The 7,572-nt window shown below is 39.2% G+C and overlaps 1 pseudogene across 1 annotated transcript; it reads right to left on the bottom strand.

Annotated features, from left to right (window-relative positions):
- Positions 1–3,607: 3,607 nt before the first annotated feature.
- On the bottom strand, positions 3,608–6,675 carry LOC308513869 (small ribosomal subunit protein uS2B-like; annotated as a pseudogene). The gene is made up of 3 exons: positions 6,631–6,675; positions 4,399–5,145; positions 3,608–3,697 (listed from the first exon to the last, which is right to left on the bottom strand). The product of its transcript is annotated as a small ribosomal subunit protein uS2B-like (transcript).
- Positions 6,676–7,572: the final 897 nt, after the last annotated feature.

The raw sequence follows: 7,572 nt of genomic DNA, 5'->3' as shown, positions 1-7,572 counted from the left end.
CCCCAAGAATGTCAGCCGTAAATATACCTAATGGAAGGGTGGGTTTACATCTGAGAGGAAAGGGAGGGAAGATGCAAGAGAGCACATATTGAGCTGTCTTTTAGAAAAGACAGTGTTCCATTGGAAGTACACTGACTTGAGTTTGGAGTCAATTTTGGGATTTGAGTCCATTTTTTGCTGCTTACTGTGTCCTCTGAAAGTCTTTTATCCTCTCTGATCTTCATCCTTCTCATCTGTAAAATGTGAACAATGGTAACTGTCGAGGAAAAATTAATGACTCTCCCCACCCGCAAAGATGTCTATGTTCTGACCGCTGGAATCTGTGAATGGGTTATGTAACACAATGAGAGAGGCTTTGCAGATGTGATTAAAGACATGCACCTTGAGATGGGGAGGCCATCTTGGATTATTCAAGGGGGTCCATTCTAATGACACAAGCCCTTAAAAGCAGTAAACCTTTGCCGGCGGAAATCAGAAAGATGACAGAGGAGGTAGGAAAGATTTGAAATGTGAGAGGGACTCACCCTAATGTGGCTGGCTTTGATGGAGGGAAGAGGCCATGAGCCAGGGATTGGGGCAGCCACTAGAAGCTGGAATGCTCTTCATTGACAGCCAGCAAGGAAATGAGGACCTTGGTCCCACAATTGCAAGCAACTAAATTCTGCCCACAACCTGACTGAACAAGGAAACAGATTCTCCTCTAGAGCCACCAGAAAGAAACAGCCCTGATGACATCTTGATTTTAGCCCGGTGAGGCTCTTTTTGGATGTCTTACCTTTAGAACTGTAAGATAATGAATTTGTGTTATCTAACTCACTAAATTTGTGGTCATTTGTTATACACAATAGAAAATCACACAATGATGCTATTCCATCTGCCTTATGGGGTTGTTGTGAGATAATGTGTATAAAAATGCATTGTGCATTGTAAAGCAGTATACGCAGGCTAACTGTTATCATGAATGTTCTCAGCATTATCAGGCTCTATCCTGCTTTTGAATTGCCAACTTTTAAAATGACAGTCTTGCCCTGACCGGTTTGGCTCAGTGGATAGAGCATCAGCCTGTGGACTGAAGGGTCCCAGGTTCAATTTCAGTCAAGGGCATGTACCTTGGTTGTGGGCATATCCCCAGTAGGGGGTGTGCAGGAGGCAGCTGATCAATGTTTCTCTCCCATCAATGCTTCTAACTCTCTATCCCTCTTTCTCTCTGTAAAAAAATCAATAAAATATATTTAAAAAATAAAAATAAAATAAAATGACAGTCTTAGAAAAGAATAACTTGCATCTACTCTGTGCAAGATATTCAGCATATGGTATATCATTTCATCTGTACCATGACCCTATGAAGTAGAAAGCATTATGCCATATGAGGGACCTGACCAGAAATGTGACTCTGTTGGATTTTATAAGATTTATATATCTATTTTATAATTAAAAGTGTTTTAATGTTTAAATTTTTTATTGAGCAATGATTGGCATATAGCATTATGTGAATTTCAGGTAAGAGTTCTATTTCCAAAGGTTTATCTACTTTCAGGAAACAATCAGCATAGGAAAAGTTTAAAAATGTAGTTCCAGTGACAAAGTACTAGGAGAACTGATTTTAAGTTTTTCTTTTCTCTGATGTGATCACTAAAGAAGAAAATTAAAACCGAAGTTATCAGAGAGAAACAGATGCAGCACTTGAAGTGATTAAATGTAAGCTATTATTCAGAGTGGTGTTCATGAGACTATGCACAGTTTACCTTTACATTCTGGCTTGGAAGATCCCTCCTGCTGAACTGTGGGCTGTGATCAGACACAGGTCCCAGCGAGCTGTCTGCTCTGTGCACACTCTGTGAGATGAGAAATTTAAAGAAGAATGCTCAGTGTGAAGGGGAGGCTTAAGGTACATGGCTTTGAATCCTGAAATCCCAAAAATATCTCCATGGAAGAAAATGTTCTTTGAAAATTAATTGAAGACGTTCAGCCTCATGCTTGGAAATAGTGAACCAAACAGCCCCAGACTTCAGTCATGTTCTTTCATGCAGTCAGAGAAATTGCTGTTAAGAGAGAGATGCTGCTAGAAATGGCAGGTCATAGGAAGGTAGGCAAATATTCTGTGTTACTTAATGATTTTTGATGCTATTGATGTCAGTTTCTGAAATTTCTAGTAATTATTCGAGTCTCTGCACTCTTGTTCTTCAACTCTCTGATGCAATGTGCTTGTCTAAGTTTAGGGATATAGATTTTGGAAAGTATTGGGAAAAATTTTCTTGACTGGACAAAGTTAAAGAAAACATACCCATACACATGTGACCGTAATTCCAGGGCTGACATTAGCAAAAGTTCTGAAGTGCAGGCAGATTTTTTCCCCGGACTTTGCACTTCTCTATTCTCTGCTCTTTCCTCCATTTCAAACTCTTCCACTCCCAGGCCCCCAAACACTCTTATGTTATCCTCATCCTTCACAATATTTAATAAGCTGATTTACCATTCTGTATTCTTGACATACTTAAGGGTATTTGCAATTTAATGGAGACCTTGGTAGGTGCGGTTAGTCAAAGGGAAGAATTTATAATGGAAACACTGCAGAATTTATTTTAAAGTCTCCTTAGACTAGAGTGTCTCAAAACACTCTTTAGTATCCAGTTGCCCATTTCATCTCAGAATTGTCCCTTTCTCAGCCCAGTAGCTGAGTGTAGATGCAGCAAAACATCCTGGGCACTGGTTGCTTGTTGTTCAATAGAGTCCACCAATATTTGGTGGGTTCTAGTTATATTCAACGTCTCACTATGGCTGTGAGTTATAAAAACAGATATGATCAAACTCATATTCATTAAATATTTAAATCCATATTCACAGTTAGTCCCACAAAAATTACACTATTATAAGTAATATGGCAGAAATACTGTATCAACGTCCTTAAGTCACTATTTCCTGCAAAGCGTATTATACCCATAAGCATGACACTGACTATAAAGTTGATGCTAATGGTAAATACACATCCATTGAATAGACCATCCCTTAAACAAACACCTGGGCTTTGTACCCTGGAATAAAACACATGGGAGTCTGAGGGAAGAACAACTTTCCTTTACCCTTTCTGGCTGGTCTAATGATCAAATAGACATTAGATAAATTAACAAGGAGAAAATAATTAAATTTAATACATACATATGTATGGGGACCTCACATGCATGCCGGGCTCTGAGATAGAAAGGGGGATTGAGGTATATAAGACTTTCTGATCTAGAGATGAGACAATTCACCTCGGGGACTTTAAAGGATTATTGCAGGATTATAAGAAGAGCAGATGTTCAGTAAATACAAATTTGTCCTGCCATATAGGTGGATCAAAAGGTTATTTCCTATTATGAGCAAAGCCCTTAATTCAAGTTCTTCTATGCAAAGGGAAGGGCAGAAGTTTCTCGTGAGCCTCAAGCTAATAGTGCCTTTAGCTCAAAACAAATTTGTATTCTACAGAAGCACATCTTTGAGTGGCTTGTTTTGAATCCCCATGCTTCTCTCTTCTGAAACTTCCTTGGACGTTTCACATTCCAGAAGTTGGGTTGGTAGATTGTTCTATATCTCATTAGACCAGGCTCAGTCTTGAGAGAAGTTCAGTTCAGTTAAACAGTTGTGTCACATTGCAGATGGACTCCAAAGTTAAGCCTATGGTGAAAGCAAGCAACGCAGTATTTAATAAGAGGCGTGTCTATAAAAACAAGAAAAACAAAGGTTAAGCTTGAAGTGGGCTATAATCTCGGTTTCTGAGTTCTGAAAGCAGCTGTCAAGAAGATTTCTAGATATCTGTCTCAAATCAACTTCAGATAGGGGGAAGGCAGGCAGTTACAGTCTGATATATCCTCCTAGTCTGCAATTTGAATGCCTCTGGTGATCTCTGCAACAGACACCAAGTTTGTCTATATATGAGCTATTGTGGTGATTTCTTTGAAGTCTATATCAAGTTGTCCCACTTTAGCTTGTGTGGCCTTGGAAAAAGGGCCGGTTTTTAAAAACATGTATTTTTTTTTTTTTAATGATTTCAGAGAGGAAGGGAGACGGAGAGAGATAGAAACATCAATGATGAGAGAAAATTATTGATCAGCTGCCACCAGCACGCCCCCTACAGGAGATTGAGCCTGCAACCCTGGGAATCAAACAGTGATGTCCTGGTTCATAGATTGACGCTCAACCATTGAGCCACATGGGCAAGCAGGTTTTTTGTGTTTTTTTGAGACTGTTTATTTTCTGTCTGCCTTATTTCCATTTTGTTTAATAGTTTGTAGATGAACAGCTTAAGACCACTCAGTGGTTGTTCCTATGTGGTCAGTGGCCTGAACAGTGGGGGTTGCAGAGTGGCAGGCTGAGTGCTCTAGTCTTCAGTAGGGAATTGCAGGACAGGCACAGGGGCACCTGCACCTTCAGACAGCCTGCGACCTCAGGCTGAATAGCAGTGAACTCCGGAGCTGGAGCAGTCCATTCACCCTGAAATTCCTTCTTGGTCACAGCCTTTTCAGCAGTGGCCTGCTCTTCCTTTTCAATCTCTTCAGCGTCTCTGTAGAAGTAGAGACAGACATGACCTTCCCGTGGGTGTTCACGGGAGATGGCACTGCATGTGCACAGAATTTCCCAGGCCAGCACTCACCACATCAGGCCTCCTGAATGAGCCTCCTTTTATTGTGAGGGTTGGCAGTGTCCACACAGCACAGAGGAAGAGTCTGTGCTACATGGAGCAATGGCAGGAAGGTTAATGGAAAACGTCTGTGTGAGAGGCTGGTACTCAGCCCTGGGACCAGTGGCCACCAGAAATCTCAACTCCCAGAAGGCTGCCTGGATCTGGTCATGAAGGTTCCAGGAGTGAGGTGGCCAACAGTGGGAGTGGCTCCAGTGGCAGCAGCAAACCTCAGCACAGCTCACTGGTCAGTGTTCCTGGACGATATGACACTGACATCAGCAGGGTTTTCAGTGGCGACAATGGCACAAGCTGCCAACAGGAGCTTCTTCCATGTTTCTTCAGATTTATGAGGTAGATGCCATCACTGTTCCTGTTGAAGATTTACTGCTCCATTTTTTTCAAGTCAGGTTGGTGCCACCTAAGTGGGTTCTTGCTGCAAAGAATTTGAGGAAATACTCATCCTTCACTTTCAGTACTTTTAAGTGCTTCGGACATTGTGCAAGTTTCCCTTTAAGTTACTTGGGAACTGAGAACAATGCCCCATGGGCCCCTCTCTGGGCAGCACAGTAGGCAGGGGAACAGGCAGTTTTAGTTCTCAATGATTCCAAGTCAATGGATGGAAAAATGTAAATGTTAGTTGAAGGGTTGCAGACAAATGTTTAAGAAAACTAGAAAAATTCAGAAAATAGTCCAGTCTGAAGGTAGGATTAAAAACACACATTCAAAAAACCCTCAGGCTAATGAACAGCACTGTAATATCCACAATGGTATAATACAGTTTCTATTGAAACAATTTTTTCTCTTTAAGATGACACACATTTTTATCAAAGACAGCCAGATTAAGACCATTTTCAGTAAGCTTGGCCTGATTATTTGTATAAGTCCAGCAGGAATAGTAATTGTGTAGGCTCCTTTAAATCTGCTTTGCTGGAATTTTTCATAAGGAATCTTTAGATTGAATTTAAAAAAACCTTGAGCTTAGGAACCCAAGCCGCATACTTGCCATCAGACTTAGCCCAAAATACCCATGGGGTTAATTCCTCTCTTCTTGAGGTCTCCATTGTATTTTGAGGTCTTTCTTTGCATATCCTAGGAAGCAACCTTCATTCCTTACCTGGAAAGACTACTTTAAACCATGTAATCAAGGTACCATGCTGTTTTCCCAAGGGGCTTTTATTGGCTTCCAAAGTCAATCTTAATTCCTTAATACTTTCTGGTCATATGTGAGCCTATGCTTTTCTCTCTCAAATATGGCATTCCAGTCAAAGCCTTATAAGATTACTATTTTCCAATTGTGTCCTGTTATACAAGGAACAGATTCTTATGGAACTTATGCAAACAAACATATTACCATGAAAATAAAAATACTTACTCATTGAGAGTTTGGAGGGATCAAATTGAAAGAGACAGACAAAAATTAATGTTTTAATACTACTAACGGAGGTGTACAGAAGAAAAAGTCTTGTAGACAATCTGGAAGACAAAAGATTTTAAAAATCAGCAATATATCAAATATGAGTCATAAAATTATAACACTTCTCATCAGTTCATTCAGTCCTGTGTAATTAAAGTTATTCTGCTTGGATCTAGTTATTCCATTAGTTCTCTTGATGTTGCCTGATAATTAAGGGTATTATGGTCCGTGATAATTCCAAAAAATTCCCAGTCTGTCTATCAAGGCTTGTATGGTTTACTCAGTGAAATGTGTGACTTAATCACTAGAGATTTTGGGAGATATACCCCAAGTGGGAAACATTTTCTAACAGTTTCTTTGCCATTGTGAGGGCATCAAGGACATATTGATAACCCAAACTAAGTGTCAGTTAAATGAAGTTCAGCCCAAATGTACTAAAGTGGATGAAAAAAACACAGAAACTGAAAAACTTCCAGGGAGCTGGGAAGAACTAAGCAGCAGCCTTCTTGGGTTCCCATGGCCCGGACTATTCATTTGTTTTATAACCATTGTTTACCAATCTTAATTCCTCTGATTCAGGAGCATTCTGTTGCCAAGTCATAGGACATAAGGATGACAAAGGTCAGGGGTCATTTTTGCAAAACCAGAACGGATTTCATCCATATGTACCATAACCTGACACTGGGTTCGGTTGCTTTCATGTATCCTTCAATTTTAATGACAGACATCTTATGTCAGGACATCTCAGATTTCCAGCAACTTCACATATATTTCTGGAACATTTATATCATACACAAATAGAGCATAAAGAAGGCTCAATGTTATTTTTTATTTGGCAGTGCTTCCCATGTAATTTCATACACCCAAACAAGTTGTATTAGTTTAATATTTTTCTTTTGTAATGAGAGAAAATTAATCTTTTGAGGTGTTCTGTGGTCCTTTCTGGAAAACCCCAAAGTCATTCCCAGGTCAAGACTCTTACTTGTAATTTAAATTTTGGAAAGTCTGTCTAAATATATCAAGAGGTTTGGACATTTGATTAAATAGGATCATAAGTTATTATGAAGTCATACTTCATTACCCATTTAACCAAAGTGGCAATAAAAGAGTTCAAAGAAATCAGAGAAGTTTACATAATTTCTAGCAAAACTTTATTTCTTACTATTGAGAAGATTCAATTTCCTTAAGTAATCAAGGACCTGATTAAGACAACATAAAACAAAATCACATAAAACATAAAACACAGAATCTTTTCTTTCTAGGAATAAAACTTTTTCACAGTATCAATAGCAGACCAATAGTCCTGTTAACAGAGAGAGAAAACCTGACTCTAAGTTTGCATCAGCTTACTTTTGATATTTAAGTTCAGTTAATTAAAATTTCCTCTCCCAAGATTCCTTTTCCAGAGCCCTCTACTACTTTCCTTTTTACATTCAGATTTTTGTCTTTTTTCCCCTCTTTCTCATTCTGAAACAACCAGTCTTATTTTAGGACAAAA

The sequence above is a fragment of the Myotis nattereri genome, assembly GCF_964212035.1.
Source record: "Myotis nattereri genome assembly, chromosome: 2".
Taxonomy (NCBI): Eukaryota; Metazoa; Chordata; class Mammalia; order Chiroptera; family Vespertilionidae; genus Myotis; species Myotis nattereri.
The sequence above is the reverse complement of the archived record's forward strand: the minus strand, read 5'-3'. Positions and strand labels throughout refer to the sequence as shown.